This window comes from Abrus precatorius, unplaced genomic scaffold (assembly GCF_003935025.1).
Source record: "Abrus precatorius isolate BTA unplaced genomic scaffold, Abrus_2018 Scaffold8, whole genome shotgun sequence".
In the NCBI taxonomy this organism is placed as follows: Eukaryota; Viridiplantae; Streptophyta; class Magnoliopsida; order Fabales; family Fabaceae; genus Abrus; species Abrus precatorius.
In genome coordinates, this window is record NW_020874428.1 from 12,144,848 (window position 1) to 12,162,875 (window position 18,028).

At 35.3% G+C, this 18,028-nt stretch overlaps 2 non-coding genes across 2 annotated transcripts; both read right to left on the minus strand.

Moving 5' to 3' along the window:
• Positions 1 to 10,277: 10,277 nt before the first annotated feature.
• Positions 10,278 to 10,384, minus strand: LOC113848567. The gene has a single exon (XR_003501831.1). It is a non-coding gene; the product is annotated as a small nucleolar RNA R71 (small nucleolar RNA).
• Positions 10,385 to 17,646: 7,262 nt separating this feature from the next.
• On the minus strand, positions 17,647 to 17,753 carry LOC113848611. The gene has a single exon (XR_003501875.1). It is a non-coding gene; the product is annotated as a small nucleolar RNA R71 (small nucleolar RNA).
• Positions 17,754 to 18,028: the final 275 nt, after the last annotated feature.

The window sequence follows — 18,028 nt, forward strand, 5'->3', positions numbered from 1 at the left end:
ATTCTATCTCATCGTATCCCATTTTGATCTGCGATATTTGATTTGTCAATCGCCGTCAATACCTCGGTGTAGGTTCGAGATACTCCTTTGTTCCTGGGAGAAAGGCCTGCTCTGATACCATTATTTTAACAACTCGGCAACTTATTCAGGACTGACAACTGTCACTACAAACTAACATGAGACTTTTCAACGTGCTTTGTCCTCACTCACACACTCCCCGGAAACTTTCCAGAAGGTCACCCTTCCCATAATTGCTCCAAGTTAAGCACGCTTAACCTTTGAGTTCTTAAGTGATAGGCCATCGAAAAGTAAATGCATTTTGTTAGTATAGGTAGTCCTAATCAATTCCTTTAAGCTATCCTTAACTGTATACACAGTCTCTGGATCCTCCTCTCATTCCGATGTAAGTTCGGAAGCCTACCAGGTAACCGCTCCTTGTCCATGCTACATTGCACCGGCGATCACTCCCCGCCCTCGCCTAGCGCCTGGGTGTCACACTTAGGGATAAGATATCTTGATCTTGCAATCTTCTAGTTTTTAATGTTTAATGAAATATTTGATTGAACCAGATCTAAGGAATTAGAGTGATTTAGTTAAATGTTAGATTCACCTTTGAATAATAAAACGTGAAACTGATTGTCATTCCATCTAAAGACTTAAAAGTTCAGAACTTTATTGAATCAACACTGAAGTTTTGGTGAAACAAGTCCCTAACTATGTTTTCTACATCTGTCAAATACATACTTTCATATTCATTGTTCTGTTTTATTTTTTAATTTCAATATTAGTTACTTTTGCATCCAAACTTCATCTAAAATTCGTGAGGCTCAACTAATTGTGGACTTGTGAAGTGATAATTGAGAACTTTATTCCGTAAGGATGATATTTGGGACTCAAACACAGTTCTAACATTTTATTACTTGCTACAATAACACTAGTACATTTACTAGTCAAAATTACTTCTGTTAAGAGAGTGACAATATGCCTTGCTCAAGTGAGATTGCACGCCCAGGATTATTTCTTTCTGGAGCATTCTTGCTCAAGCGAGACTAGATTGGGTCACCCCAACTACAACCTCGCCCAAGCGAGATGGAGCTCGCCTAAGCGAGGAATGGTAGGAAAATCTTGAACTCTCTGAACACCCAGCTCACTTAAGTAAGAAGGGTGTCGCTCAAGCGAGAATATTAGAGAATGGGTAAGGAACCACTGTCTGCATATCTCGCCCAAGCGAGATATGTCTTGCCCAGGTGAGGTACCTCTCGTTTAAGGGATCTGAGGGTATTTAAGGGATTTCCAGAGTGAGATATTTCATTTCACTTAATCTTTGTTTCAAATCCTCTCGTTTTCTCTAGATTCCTACTATCTTTTCTTCTAAAAATCTCTTCCAAACTGCGATTATTAGACGAATCCAAGTTTAAATCCTCAATCTAAGTAACTCAAAGTAAGTTTCCTTGAGTTTATATCTAGATTTATTGATTGTTTCTATCCAAGTTCTATTTTTAAAAGGTTATCCTGTGTTGTATAAGAAGAATCTTCATCTAAGCAATCCTTTTCATCAAACTTCTCCTAGACCTTCATACTGAGGTAAGGAGAGTTCAATTCTATCATTAGAACATAACAATATTTATAACCATGAAATATAATTGATTATGTTTATAATCTTAGGAGGTTTAGTTGATGATAACTGATTATTTTGAGATATTATGAAATATAATTCATTATGTTATTCAATTTGGGCTGAGTTCAGAGATATCTGATCTCTGGCAAATTTGTTTAATTGATAGTCAGATTTTATGTGTAAATCGTATGATGATGTGGTTGTTGGATTTGATTGAAAATTGAGTATGTGTGAAAAAAATGAGTCAAATGATGAATAATCTGCATGAGAAGTATATGTACTGTTGTGAAAATATTTGAATGAAACTGAATCTGTGAAATATGAAATTAAGATGAGATTGTGGAATCATGAGATGTATGTTTACGATGCAAGAATTGTAGCCAATAAATTGATGTGATTATGAACAGGTATTGTGACACATTGATGGGTATGTTTACAATATATGTATCGTAATACATTGAATTAGATGGTTATAATATGTGTATTCTAACATGCTAATCTGTGAATGATATATGAAGTGATGAGAAAGCAATTAGTGTGAATAGCCACAACGATACACTGGGAGTATGGAATAGGGAGCCGACTATGGAAGTCTGGGGGAAACGTAGGTGATGGATGACATTCGCTTGAGTGTGGAAATTGTAAGTTGTGAATGCATCATATGGCCACACATGCGTTTCCTAACTAACACTCCTAACTGTACTTTTGCTAAGGGGCCCTATAAGTGTATATGGTGTATCCGTATGCATGAGTTAACTAGCAGTTATTCACCTATTGTGTAAGACCTCGTGAAATGCTAGAGGCAACTATGGAATGTGGTCACATTATATAAGAAGCTGTTAGGTTGATATGAACTGGATTGAATATGTTATTGGTATATGTAAGAGTGATGAGGTAATTAGAGTACAATTAATTGATGTGATGTTTTATTTGAATTTAACATAAGCCTTATCATAGAAATTGGTGTAACGCCCCGAATTTTGGTAATATTAATTATTATTATTCTTATATATATATATATATATATATATATATATATATATTCATATGTGTGTTGATTTATTTGAAAATGATGTTTTATGTATATTAAGTACATGGATGTTTTATGTGTTATCATATGTGTGTTGATTTATTTGAAAATGATGTTTTATGTGTATTAAGTACATGGATGTGTGTATATATGTGTATGTATGACTGGATAGGCTGAAAATGGGCTAAGTGTCTACGTGCAGGGCGTAACATTGGGCTATTCTCGTTGCAGTGAGAGGATTCTCGCTGTAGCGAGAGGGCCCTAGGAGGAAAGACCAGAACTGTTGCCTTCTCGCTGTAGTGAGAGACGTCTCGCTATAGTGACAGAGCGATAGTTTTGGGTGCATTTCTAGATGCAATCTCATTGTAGCGAGAGGGTCTCGCTGTAGCGAGAGGGTCTCGCTGTAGCGAGATTCTGCAGAAATCAGAGTGCAGTTTTCTCTGTTTTTTTCGCTGTAGCGAGAGTGTCGCGACCAGAAAGGGATTTAAAGGGGGTTAAGGTTCGAGGAGAGTTATTTCTCCCTCTGCCTTCGAAATTCCTTTGATCCTCTCGTTCCCAAAGCCCTATTCCACTGATTAATTGCCTCCAAAGTCGTTCGAGAGCTTGATTGAAGGTTGAATCCATGTGGGGAACGCTTGGAGGTGAGTTTTAATGGTTAGGATTTCGTTTCTCATCCTCATTTCTCTATTTCTCAGTTTCTTAGAGTTCTCATGAAGTTCTTCCATGTGTTTTAGGCCAAAATCTATGTAGGAAGCACGTCCATGGTCAAATCCGAGTGTGGGTCTTCAATTCGAGGTAAGGGAGGACTTTATCCTACTCTTTTGTGCATGAATTGTTGTTATTTTGCTTGATATTGTGTTGTGGCTGAGTTAGTGGGTAGGAAATTGCTAAAAAATATAATGTGGGCCATATGCCGTGATATGTGAACATTATGTGTGTTGACCCGAACTTGATGGATGTGGATTGTATGTAAATGTGGTGTAATATAGATGAATATTGGCTATGTGCTGTGTGATGTGAAATGAACGTGGGCCTAGTGCCGTGTATTTGAATACAATGTGAGCTGTGTGCCGTGTGTAAGCATGATTATTGCATGTGTGAATGGAATATATGTGTGAATAGGCGTATTAATGATATAGCTTTGTCGAACACTTATCAAATGCACAATGTTTTCGCAATTATTTGTAGAATAATGTCAACCAAGGTCGAATTCTCGAGGACACGTTTGTATCTAATTCTTCTTTGCCGAATTGTTAAAATGAAACAAAAGATTGGGGAATTTTGAGAGTTTAAGAATAATCTGATCAAACGCATAAAATTCTGGAATAAAAGAGAAATCTAATGAGAATTAATTGATCCACAAGTCATAGGTTCATGCAAACAACATCCTTCATTGTTTCCCTAATTTGAACATCTAATCCATTAACTAATTCAATCGAATTTGCTAATAAACTAGATTACGAATTTGACTAATAGATCTATCAATCTAATTCAATTTCATGAATCAAACTACAATCGCAATTCAAGTCAATTCAATTCCTATCCCCAAACGTTATCAATATCTTGAAAAACAAAATAGAAGAGGAGAAAAGAGAATTCAAACTTGGAGCCACTCTGAATCTTCCTTGCAATTCCCTATTCCTTGTGTATCAATCCAAGAAGCCTAGCCTTCCATTGAATCCAATGCTCAGCCAAGTCAAGAAGAAAGAAGAAGAGAGAAGAAGACGAAAAGTCACACCAAGAGAAGAGAGAGAATTCGAGAGAGAATTTTAGGAGCCAAAACCGAATTTTAAAAGTGTGTCAAAACAAAAACAAAAAACAAAAACCGTTTTCAAAGTGGAGCCTCTAATATATTAATAGGCACCACTTATGATCAGATCCAACACTAAAAGGAAGGGCCCACAAGTGTGATTAAACAGCCCAAATTACAAGCTAATTAAATGTTAATACAAATGAAATGAAATTACAAGAACAAAATTCGAATACAAAAATTCCTGCACAATTTTCCTAACTTTAAAAATTCATAGAAAATAGAAATCAGCTTTAATTTGGACGATCTGCACATGAATTTTATAGCCCAGAAAATGAGAAATCCAATGCAACTAGAATCAGACCGAACGAACATCTGTGGAAAAAGTTACGATCAAAACAGTGAGTGCAGGTCTGAAAACAGAATTTAGACATTAATTAAAATTTAGTTCCTATCATCCAATTAACTAGGAAATGCCATAATTTGTGAAATAAGGGAACATGAAAGGTAATTTACACACTCTAAAGGATTGAAAATGTGCACAAATAATGCATGCTATCAATTAATGTTGTTCGCAATCTACACTAGCAAGTGCACTAGGATTGCAGCAAGTGATGAGTAAATTTAAGATCCAAATATCGTCTCCACAGGGAATTTATATTCAAGTATCACTTCATAGAATTATAACCATTTAAGCTTTTTTGAAATTGTAAGGAGAGTGGTAACATCTAATAACAGCAAACTGGAACAATTAAAAGTAAAATGAACTTGTAGAAAACAAGACAATGAACACAGAGTTATGTGATAACAGAGGGAGAAACCATAGCTAGGGAATTGCTTCACCAAAACTCCAATGTTTAATCAATAAAGTTCTGAATTAACAAGCAATTGGAAAGAGTGACAATCAGTTTCACTTTATACTATTCAGAGGTTAATTCCTTAACTCAGTGAACCTAACATTCAATTAAACCATTCTAATTCCTTAGATCTAATTCAATTTAATGTTGCTTTAAGTGTAAGAAACCAAAAGATTGCAAGATCAAAGTTCCTTATCCCTAAGAAAACTAAAATCTCGGTGATTGGTTCAGATCTGAAGAACAAATTCAATTTCCATTGACAAAGGTTCCTCTGAATTTAGTTAATCAAATTTCCATTCAATTCACACGTGAAGTTCAGAATCAATCACTCAATCTATTCCAAAGCTTGAAATCCAGATCCAAATCAATTCAACATGTTCATTTCAGATCTACAATCCCTAACTATGAACGAATTACACAACCATGGCAGCAGAAGAAGAAAAAGAAAGAGAAGAAGAGAAGAAGAAACTCAGAAACGCCATGGAAGCTTGCTCCACTCCAATTCCTCTTCGTGAAGCTCCAAGATCTGAATCCCCACTCCTCTCTCTCACTTCCTCTAACCAGAAACTAACTAAAAAAACTGAAAATGAACAGAATCCCCCTTTTTCCGGATCGCTTCTGGTATTTATAAAATTTCCCAGATTTTCACGTTATCACTTTTATGAGAAATAGTAGTTACACAGAGAGTTTTTGGTTGCGCGTTAACACTTTTCTCAGAAATAGTGGCCACGCGCATTTTCCTGATATTGAGAGCTCTCTGGAACTATCACTCTTGATGATAAAAGTGACAACGCAGAGCCAAGGTAGTTGCGCGTTATCACTTTTTCTGATAAAAGTGACTACGCGCAGCTCGCCAAGTTGAAGACTCTCTGGAACGATCACTTTTGATGACAATAGTGGTAACGCCCAGGCTTCACTTCTTCTTTGAGCTCTGAAGTGATCACTTTCACTGACAATAGTGATCACGCCCAGTCTGTAATTTCTTATTCTTGAGTTTTTGGAGTCCAGACTTGCTTCTTTCCTCTTCCTTGTCATCAAACTTCCATGAATATGATCCTTGCTCAATTTATTCCTACAAAAACAAGATTAAAAACTTAATTCCTAAGCAAAAATTTCATAATTGCTAAAATAACTACATATGTAAACAAAATTCAATTCCTTCTCTTTTTCTAAGTTTTTCTGCTTTCTTTATACAGTTTTCTTATCATTTGTGTTAGAATTATGCTAAAATATCAGTCAAAATATGGATTTATCAATTAACGTCGTTGTAATGTGCTATGAATGGTTCAGCGATACACTGGGGTGTGGAAGATGAGGACGGTAGGAATACCTTGGGGAGGAGAGAGTGGTGGTGACACCGACTGCAGAACGAGTGCACCACGGGCCACATACTCTCTTCCTGACTAGACCTCTAACCATTACCCTTGTTGAGCAACCCATGACTGCCCACGTGGTATCCGTGAGGCGAGGGTAACCAGCGGCCATTCATGGTGAGAATCTGTGATCACAGTACTATAATGAGGTGGCTAGTGTGTGTATGTGTGGATTTGTGTTTTGTACTTATGGATGTGAAATACTACTTGTGATTGTATTGTTCAATATGTTGGAAATGTGCTGGAGGTGAGACTCTACGTTGATTGTGTGTTTTTGGGTAGTGTAGAGTACTCACCCTTACATTCGTTTTTCAGGTAATCAAGACGATCAGCACCAGACTCAGTGAAGGGATGGATGGACTGCTATAGAACTTAGCTTTTATTTTGAAATTGTTGTAATTGAACTAGTCTTGTAGCAGTCATTTGATATTAATTTGTAACCCTTCCCTTATTTTGAAGTATTTTTATAAAAATTGGCTATTCGAATTTGTGAAATCCTTATTAAATTGAAAATTAAAATTAAGGTGTTACAATTGGTGTATTTTGAATAGGATTAATGACCAGATATTTTATAAATGTTAAGAGAATATGATAGGGAGATTATTTTTCAAGTAAATTAATATATTCATTTTGCATATGGATGGTAAAATATATTTTTTTTTAATATAAAAATTATACTTGTTATATTTTAATGATAAGAAAGGAACTCATCCTTACAAAATATTTTAGGTAACAGAAACGATGGTTAGGAACAAACTCTCAGCATTTGGGCATGGATCAGAACTGCTCTTAGAAAATGTTGTTTATGATCATTTTGTAATTAAATATTTTACATTGTATATATATTTTGGTTAATAGTTTGTAAAGAGGATGTTTTCATGCATATAAATATATAATTTAAATTCAGGGTCTATAACTTTATGTTATTTTAATTTGGTAATATTATCCAATTACACTTAGATTATGATTCATTTATTGCTTAAATTAATCGTAAATATGTTTGAAAGAGAAAGTTTTGGATTTCTCACATTTGAGAATACCTGATTTAGGACAAAAACCAATTTATTCTTGGATTTGAAGTTGGAAAAGATTTAAATTAGTTTTAATTAAGAAATATTTGTTATAAATTATTATTTATTTTCCAAAATTTAAAAAGTAGGATGTTACATACCTTATTATTTCTACCAGTTAAACTAGTTTCATTCCTGGAAGGTAGGGTATTAATGATGAATCCATATTTTACTAGTATTTTACAATAGTTTTTAGTGCAATTAATAAAGAAAACATGCTAGAAATAGTAGAAAACCCTTAAAAAAATAATAAAATGTTGCATGTCACTTTTAAACATAGTTATTTTAAAATTCATTGATTTTTTATGTAAAAAGTGACATTTCAAGTATGCTTTTGTAGGGAATTCTGAGCTAAGTTCATGAGGATTGGATGATCAAAGGAAAAATAAAAGAAAAGTAGCAAAAATTGGAGGAAAGAAGTTGATAATTGAAGAACAGCCTCACAGTGATCACTTTCGCTGGTGAAAGTGATCACTCCAAAACCATAAAATGAAGAAGAGCTTCTGCGTAATCACTTTTACTGGCAAAAGTGATCGTTCCAGAGAGGTTGCAATGAGAAAAGCTTCTGCGTAATCACTTTTTCTGGAAAAAGTGAGCGTTCCAGAGAGTCCTCCAAGAAGAATAGCTGTGCGTGTTCACTATTATCCACAAAAGTGAACACGCGCAAGAAGGTAGCTTCTGCGTGTTTACTATTTCTAGCAGAAGTGAACACGCGGATGACATTAGTAAGGGAAGCTTCTGCGTGGCTACTATTTTCAACAAAAGTGAACACTTTGAAGTGCGCGTGGCTACTATCACCAGCAAAAGTGAACACGCGCAAGTGGAAATGAAGAATTAGCCTCTGCGTGATTACTGTTGCTGAAAAAAGTGATCACGCCAGCAGAGTGGGAATTCTATAAAAGGTAGTTAGCTCAGGAATTTAGAGAGTTTTTTGTTCATTTTTCATTTTCCATTTGTTTTTGTTGTTGAGAGAGTCAGAGAGGGAGATTGAGGACGAACACCAAGCTTCATTTCTTGAGGAATCAAATTGGAGATTGGCTTGAAGATGTTTCTTCTTTGTTCATTCTCTTCTCCTCTTCTCTTCTCTTCTCTTTTTGTAATGTTTGCTTAAACTCTTTGTGGTTAGGAATTGTGAATCTGAAATAGAAATGTTGAATTGATTTTGGATCTGAACTTTGAGTTTTGGATTGGATTGAGTGATTGATTCTACTGTTAAAGTAGTGATTGAATAGAAATTTGATCAACTAATCATAGAGGAACCCTTATCAATGGGAATTGAATTTGTTTCTCAGATCTGAATTAATTGCCAAGGTTATTGGTTTCTTAGGGATAAGATATCTTAATCTTGCAATCTTTTGGTTTCTCAAACTTAATGCAGCATTTGATTGGATTAGATCTAAGGGATTAGAGTGATTTGATTAGATGTTAGATTCATTGAGGCAAGGGATTGTCCTTTGATTAATATAACGTGAAACTGATTGTCATTCCATCTAAATGCTTGAAAGTTCAGAACTTTATTGATTCAATGTTGAAGTTTTGGTGAAACAATTTCCTAACTACTTTTTCTACATCTGTTTACTATATACTTTTGTACTAACTGTTTTGTTTTACTTTCTAATTTCATTTTTGATACATTCATACCAAATCCATCTGAAATTTGTAAAGCTCAACTAATTATGATCTTGTGAAGTGGTAATTGAGAACTTTATTCCCTGAGGACGATACTTGGAACTCAATTTGATTCTAAGATTTTTTATAACTTGCTACAACAACACTAGTACACTTGCTAGTCAGTTTACTTTCAGTGCAACAGCAGTTGTAAAAGTAATAAGTTTTTGGCGCCGTTACCGGGGAATAATTTGTTTCAATATCATTAGTAATAGGAAAATAACTAGATTGAGCATTTGTTTCTTTAAATTTTCTACAAATATTACATTACATGTGCAGTTTTCTGTTTTCATTATACTATATCTGTATTTAGTTGTATATGCGTGGCAAAAACAAAAATAAATCTACTCTTGTCTTTGATCCTGACATTGATAGAACTCTTAGGAGATTAAGAAAAGAGACTAGAGCAGAGAGATCTTTAGGAAGTGACAGTGATCTAGAGGTTATACATTCTCCAGAATTTTCAAGTCACTCCTTTTGCAAATAGGAAACATTCACCTTTTAGACAACCAACTCCAAAAGTTGAAATGGCAGAACAACATAGAATGAGAACACTAGGAGATTATGCAATTCCAGATATGCAAGGCTATAATTCTTCAATTGTTAGACCAACCATTCAAGCCAATCATTTTGAGATAAAACCAGCCTGACTTCATCTAGTGCAGCAGGATCAATTTTCTGGTGGAATTTCTGATGATCCTAATCTGCATATTTCTAATTTTCTGCAGTTGTGTGATACTGTAAGGATGAATGAAGTAAGTGAAGATGCTATAAGACTAAGGCTATTTCCATTTTCTTTAAGAGACAAAGCCAAATGTTGGTTACAAGCACAGCCTCAGGGAAGTATCACCACATGGACTGAACTTGTGAATAAATTTCTAACAAAATATTTTCCTCCCTCAAAAGCTACTAAGCTGAGAGGGGAAATAACATCTTTTGTGCAGCAGGAAGGAGAATCACTTTATGAAGCATGGGAAAGATATAAAGAATTGCTGAGAAGATGCCCACATCATTGTATTCCAGAATGGATGCAGCTAGAAACTTTTTATAATGGAATGAATGTAGTAACTAGAACTATGATTGATGCAACTGCAGGAGGATCTTTGAGCATGAAATCCTTGGAAGAAGCCCAAAAAATCATTGAGATGATGGCCTTATCCATGTATCAGAATTCCAACTTGAGGAATACAAGAAGAGGCAATGAATATGAAGCAAAGATGATGGAAACTTTTCTTGCACAGAATCAGCTGCAGAACCAATTATTTTCTGATCAAATAGCAGCTTTGACTCAGCAAATTGATAATTTGCAGACTGGAAATGTGGTAACAAGTCAGTTGACATGCGATTTTTGTGGAGGGAATCATGCTAATGGTGCATGTGATGTACCTACCCCTGAACCACAAGAGCAAGTCAATTATATGGGGAATTATCAAAGACAGCAACAATCTTATCTCAACAATCATTTCCTCCTGGATTTCAGTATTCTAATAATAGGAATCAACAATTTTATAAATGGAATCCTCAGAATTCTGCAATGAAAAGCACTAATACATCTCTTCCATTTTCAAATGCAGGAAATCACCAACAACAACAGTACTTTCAAGGAAATTCTTCTACTCAACCTCAAAGAAGTCAACATTCAGCTAGACCAATGAGTGAAAGAATGAACGAGATTGAGAAAACAATGTTACAATTCATGAAAGTCACTCAATCCAGCATCAAGAATCAAGAAGCTTCTATGAAGAAGTTAGAAACTCAAATTGGACAGCTGGCTGAACAATTAACAAGCAGAGATGAAGGAAGATTTCCAAGCAACACAGTGGTGAATCCAAAGGAACAATGTCGAGCTATAGTTACAAGAAGTAGAGCTGTTGTAGCCAGTCCAAAACCAGCTGAAAAGAAACTAAATAATGTTGCAGCAGAAAAGCAAGTAGAAAATGCAGCAGAGGAAAGAGATTTAAAAGACGAATTGCAGCAAGGGAACTTCAAGCTACTAAAGAGAGAACATTCAGAAAAGAATGAAGAAGTTCATAAAAGTCCTGAAAGAAAGACAAAGAAGCAATTATTTGAGGACACTTACAAGCCAATTGATCCAGAAAAATATAAGAGACTGCCTTATCCTCAAAGATTACAAAATCCTAAGCAAGAGGAGCAGTTTGAGAGGTCTCTAAACGTGTTCAAAAAGCTGCAAATTAACATCCCATTTGCTGAAGCTTTGGAGCAAATGCCATCTTATACCAAATTCATGAAGGAACTACTCTCCAAGAAAAGGAAGTTAGAACATGATAAGACTGTACCCTTGACAGAGGAGTGCAGTGCTATTCTTAGAAGAAAACTTCCTCAAAAATTAAAAGACCCAGGATCCTTTAGCATACCTTGTGAAATAGGAAATTGTACTTTGGGAAAAGCATTGTGTGATTTGGGGGCAAGCATTAATTTGATGCCATTAGCCATTATGAAGAAATTGGGGATAGAACAAGTGAAACCAACCAACATTACATTGCAATTAGCTGATAGATCATATACTTATCCATATGGAGTAGTAGAGGATTTGTTGGTTAAGGTTGACAAATTTATTTTTCCTGCAGATTTTGTCATATTGGACATGGAGGTAGATGCAAACATACCATTAATCTTGGGCAGACCTTTCCTTGCAACTGGACGAGCTCTCATTGATGTGCAAAAAGGAGAGTTAATGCTTAGAGTTCAAGAGGAAAAGGTAATATTTAATGTATTTGAAGCTTTGAAATATCCAATTGATGATAACACATGTATGAGAGTAGATACATTGGATTCTATGATCACTCCTTGTTCTTTCAATAGATTTGATGAAATTTCTGTGTTGAGAGAAACCATACCTGCAGGAAATACTAAATCTCTCCATTTTGAAGATGAAAACGTATTTGAAATGGAGCAGCAATTGAAAACTCTACCTGCAGAAGAATCAATCAAAGAGGAGTTGAAAAATGAAGGAGAAGAAGAGAAAAGTCAGAAGCTGGAATTAAAGCAACTTCCATCTCACTTGAGATATGCATTCTTGGATCATAAACATGAAAATCCAGTTATCATAAGCAATGAACTCAAGGAAGAAGAGGAGGAGAAGTTGTTGAGAATTTTGAGAACCCATAAATCAGCAATAGGGTGGAACATCTCATATTTGAAAGGTATAAATCCATCCTTTTGTAAGCATAGAATTTTATCTGCAGAAAATTTTAAACCAATTATGCAGCCTCAAAGAAGATCAAACCCTGCCATGAAGGAAGTGGTAAGGAAGGAAGTCATTAAACTATTAGATGCAGGGATCATATATCCTATTTCAGACAACAATTGGGTAAGTCCTATGCAAGTGGTACCTAAAAAGGGTGGAATGACTGTAGTACCAAATGAAAAGAATGAGTTGATACCCACAAGGACTGTCACAGGATGGAGGATGTGTATAGATTATAGAAAGCTGAACGATGCAACCAGAAAAGATCATTTTCCTCTACCTTTTGCAGACCAAATGCTAGAAAGGTTAGCTGGACATGCATTTTACTGCTTTTTAGATGGATATTCTAGCTATAACCAAATTGCTATAGATCTAATTGATCAAGAAAGAACTGCTTTTACTTGTCCCTTTGGAATATTTGCATATAGAAGAATGCCTTTTGGGCTGTGTAATGCTCCAGCTACATTTCAAAGGTGCATGTTAGCTATTTTTTCTGACTTGGTTGAGAAAATAATTGAGGTATTCATGGACGATTTTTCTATTTTTGGGAATTCATTTGATGATTGTTTATCTAATTTGTCCATTGTTTTGCAGAGATGTCAAGACACCAACTTGGTGTTAAATTGGGAGAAATGTCACTTTATGGTGCAAGAAGGAATAGTGCTTGGCCATAAGATTTCAATTAGAGGGATGAAGGTTGATCAAGCTAAAATAGAAGTGATTAGTAAATTACCTCCACCTGTGAATCTGAAAGAAATTAGAAGTTTCTTAGGCCATGTTGGGTTTTATAGGAGGTTCATTAAAAATTTTTCTAAAATTGCCAAACCTCTGAGTGACTTGCTTGTAAAGGATGCAGCATTTGTATTTGATGAATCTTGTATGCATGCTTTTACTGTTTTAAAAGAAAAACTGATTTCTGCTCCAATTCTTGTTAAACCTGACTGGACTGTACCATTTGAGCTAATGTGTGATGCAAGTGACAATGCAGTGGGTGCTGTATTAGGACAAAGAAAAGATAAAAGACTACATGTGATTTACTATGCTAGTAGAGTCCTAAACTCTGCACAGATTAATTACACAACCACTGAAAAAGAGTTGCTTGCTATAGTATTTGCTTTTGATAAATTCAGGTCTTATTTAGTAGGGTCCAAGGTTGTGGTATATACTGACCATGCTACTCTGAAATATTTGTTTTCTAAGCAGGATGCTAAACCAAGACTGCTGAGATGGATTCTACTACTTCAAGAATTTGAGTTAGAAATTCGAGATAAGAAAGGAAAAGAGAATGGTGTTGCAGACCATCTATCCAGAATTCCATTGGACACATTTCCATCATATTATTTGGATATTAATGAAGAATTTCCTGATGAAAAGCTACTAACTGTGGATGAATTACCTTGGTTTGCTGATATAGCGAATTTTAAGGCCACTCAGCACATTCCAAAGAGAATGAATTGGCAGCAAAGAACGAAATTTCTTCATGACAGCAAGTTCTATATTTGGGAAGATCCTCATCTATTCAAAATTGGAGTAGATGGCATTTTGAGAAGATGTATTCCACATAAAGAACAAGCTGATATCCTATGGCATTGCCACAATTCAGATTATGGAGGCCATCATGGTGGATCAAGAATAGCTGCCAAAGTATTACAAGCAAGATTTTTCTAGCCTACGTTGTTCAGAGATGCAAAAATTTATGTAGAAAACTGTGATAAATGCCAAAGAGTTGGTAACATTTCCAAAAGACATGAGATGCCTTTGAACAATATCTTGGAGGTGGAACTGTTTGATGTATGGGGAATAGACTTTATGAGACCCTTTCCAACTTCTTTTTCTTATGAATACATACTTGTGGCAGTGGATTATGTGTCTAAATGGGTGGAAGCTATACCAACCAGAACAAACGAAGCCAAAGTGGTGATTTCCTTCATAAAGAAAAACATTTTTTCAAGATTTGGAGTGCCAAGAATTCTGATTAGTGATGGAGGATCACACTTCTGCAATAAATACCTTGATAATGTTTTGAATAAGTATGGAGTAAAACACAGAGTAGCAACTCTTTATCATCCTCAAACAAGCGGACAAGTGGAAATTTCAAATAGAGAAATCAAGAAGATCTTAGAGAAAGTAGTCAGTAACTCAAGAAAAGATTGGTTAAGGAAGCTTGATGATACATTATGGGCATACAGAACTGCATTCAAAACACCAATTGGTATGTCACCATATCAATTAGTGTTTGGGAAATCATGTCATCTTCCTGTGGAACTTAAACATAAAGCATATTGGGCTACTAAATGGCTGAATTTTGATTCAACCAAGGCTGGAGAAAAGAGAGTGTTACAGCTACATGAACTAGAGGAATTCAGACAAATTGCATATGAAAATGCAAAACTGTATAAAGAAAGGACTAAAAGAATACATGACAGATTCATCCTGCAGAGAGAATTCAGACCAGGGCAGCTAGTTCTACTATTCAACTCTAGATTGAAGTTGTTCCCTGGAAAACTCAAGTCTAGATGGTCAGGACCTTTTATGGTAAAGGAAGTATCTCCCTTTGGTGCTGTGTTACTGATGAATCCATATTTTGACTGATATTTTAGTATAATTCTAACACAAATGATAAGAAAACTGTATAAAGAAAGCAGAAAAACTTAGAAAAAAAGAAGGAATTGAATTTTGTTTACATATGTAGTTATTTTAGCAATTGTGAAATTTTTGCTTAGGAATTAAGTTTTTAATCTTGTTTTTGTAGGAATAAATTGAGCAAGGATCATATTCATGGAAGTTTGATGACAAGGAAGAGGAAAGAAGCAAGTCTGGACTCCAAAAACTCAAGAATAAGAAATTGCAGACTGGGCGTGATCACTATTGTCAGTGAAAGTGATCACTTCAGAGCTCAAAGAAGAAGTGAAGCCTGGGCGTTACCACTATTGTCATCAAAAGTGATCGTTCCAGAGAGTCTTCAACTTGGCGAGCTGCGCGTAGTCACTTTTATCAGAAAAAGTGATAACGCGCAACTACCTTGGCTCTGCGTTGTCACTTTTATCATCAAGAGTGATAGTTCCAGAGAGCTCTCAATATCAGGAAAATGCGTGTGGCCACTATTTCTGGGAAAAGTGTTAACGCGCAACCAAAAACTCTCTGCGTAACTACTATTTCTCATAAAAGTGATAACGTGAAAATCTGGGAAATTTTATAAATACCAGAAGCGATCCGGAAAAAGGGGGATTCTGTTCATTTTCAGTTTTTTTAGTTAGTTTCTGGTTAGAGGAAGTGAGAGAGAGGAGTGGGGATTCAGATCTTGGAGCTTCACGAAGAGGAATTGGAGTGGAGCAAGCTTCCATGGCGTTTTTGAGTTTCTTCTTCTCTTTCTTTTTCTTCTTCTGCTGCCATGGCTGTGTAATTCGTTCATAGTTAGGGATTGTAGATCTGAAATGAACATGTTGAATTGATTTGGATCTGGATTTCAAGCTTTGGAATACATTGAGTGATTGATTCTGAACTTCACGTGTGAATTGAATGGAAATTTGATTAACTAAATTCAGAGGAACCTTTGTCAATGGAAATTGAATTTGTTCTTCAGATCTGAACCAATCACCGAGATTTTAGTTTTCTTAGGGATAAGGAACTTTGATCTTGCAATCTTTTGGTTTCTTACACTTAAAGCAACATTAAATTGAATTAGATCTAAGGAATTAGAATGGTTTAATTGAATGTTAGGTTCACTGAGTTAAGGAATTAACCTCTGAATAGTATAAAGTGAAACTGATTGTCACTCTTTCCAATTGCTTGTTAATTCAGAACTTTATTGATTAAACATTGGAGTTTTGGTGAAGCAATTCCCTAGCTATGGTTTCTCCCTCTGTTATCACATAACTCTGTGTTCATTGTCTTGTTTTCTACAAGTTCATTTTACTTTTAATTGTTCCAGTTTGCTGTTATTAGATGTTACCACTCTCCTTACAATTTCAAAAAAGCTTAAATGGTTATAATTCTATGAAGTGATACTTGAATATAAATTCCCTGTGGAGACGATATTTGGATCTTAAATTTACTCATCACTTGCTGCAATCCTAGTGCACTTGCTAGTGTAGATTGCTAACAACAAGTTTTTGGCGCCGTTGCCGGGGAATTTTGCATTTCAATATCATTAGTAGTAGAAAAGTAACTAGATTGAGCATTTAATTTGTTGCTTTGCTTTCAAATTGCTTTCTGCATAATTTTACTGCACCTTGTGTAATATTCTGCATAATATTTCTGTCTGCTGCATAGAATTTTTACATCTTTGTTATCTGCATAATTTCAGTTTTCATTGCTCTTTATAGTTGTAATTGTCATTATGCATATTTGTACATGATTTTACAACTCTGCAACTGCTAGATTTAAGTTTCTATATGCTTTTACTGATAGATAGTGCATGAATTCTGTTGTACATTTCTGAATATCAATTGTGGTTTAATTTTGCTTCAACTGATTTGTATATGCTTGGTAAAAACAAGAATAAATCAATTCTGGTCTTTGATCCTGACATAGACATAACTTTGAGAAGATTGAGAAAAGAGTCTAGAGCAGAAAAAGCCATATGGAGTGATAGTGAGTTAGAAGCTGTCCATTCTCCAGAATCTCAGAGTAATCCTAGAGTGAAAAGAACATCTACACCCTTGAGACAACCAAATCCAGCAATAGAAATGGAAGAACAGAACAGATTTAGAACATTAGGGGACTATGCTATTCCTAACATGCAAGGTTTTAACTCTTCTATAATTAGGCCAACTATTCAAGCCAACCATTTTGAGATTAAACCTGCCCTACTACATTTAGTCCAACAGGATCAGTTTGCTGGAGGAAATTCTGATGATCCTAACCTGCATATTTCAAATTTTCTGCAGCTATGTGACACCATAAGAATGAATGGAGTTAGTGAAGAAGCTATCAGATTAAGACTATTTCCTTTTTCCTTGAGAGATAGAGCAAAATGTTGGTTACAAGCTCAACCACAAGGAAGCATCACAACCTGGACAGAACTTGTGAATAAGTTTTTAACTAAGTACTTCCCTCCATCCAAAGCTACTAAGTTGAGAGGAGAAATTACATCCTTTGTGCAGCAAGAAAGAGAATCATTGTATGAAGCATGGGAAAGATACAAAGAACTGCTTAGAAGGTGTCCACATCATTGTATTCCAGATTGGATGCAATTAGAGACTTTTTATAATGGGATGAATGCAGTAACAAGAACAATGGTTGATGCTGCTGCTGGAGGTTCATTAAATACAAAGTCCTTGGAAGAAGCTCAGAGGATTATTGACATGATGGCATCTTCAATGTATCAGAATTCAAACTCAAGGAATCAAGGAAGAAACTCTGGTCATGAAGCTAAAGTTCTGGAAACTTTTCTTGCACAAAATCAGCTACAAAATCAAATGTTTTCAGAATAATTAGCTGCCTTAACACAAC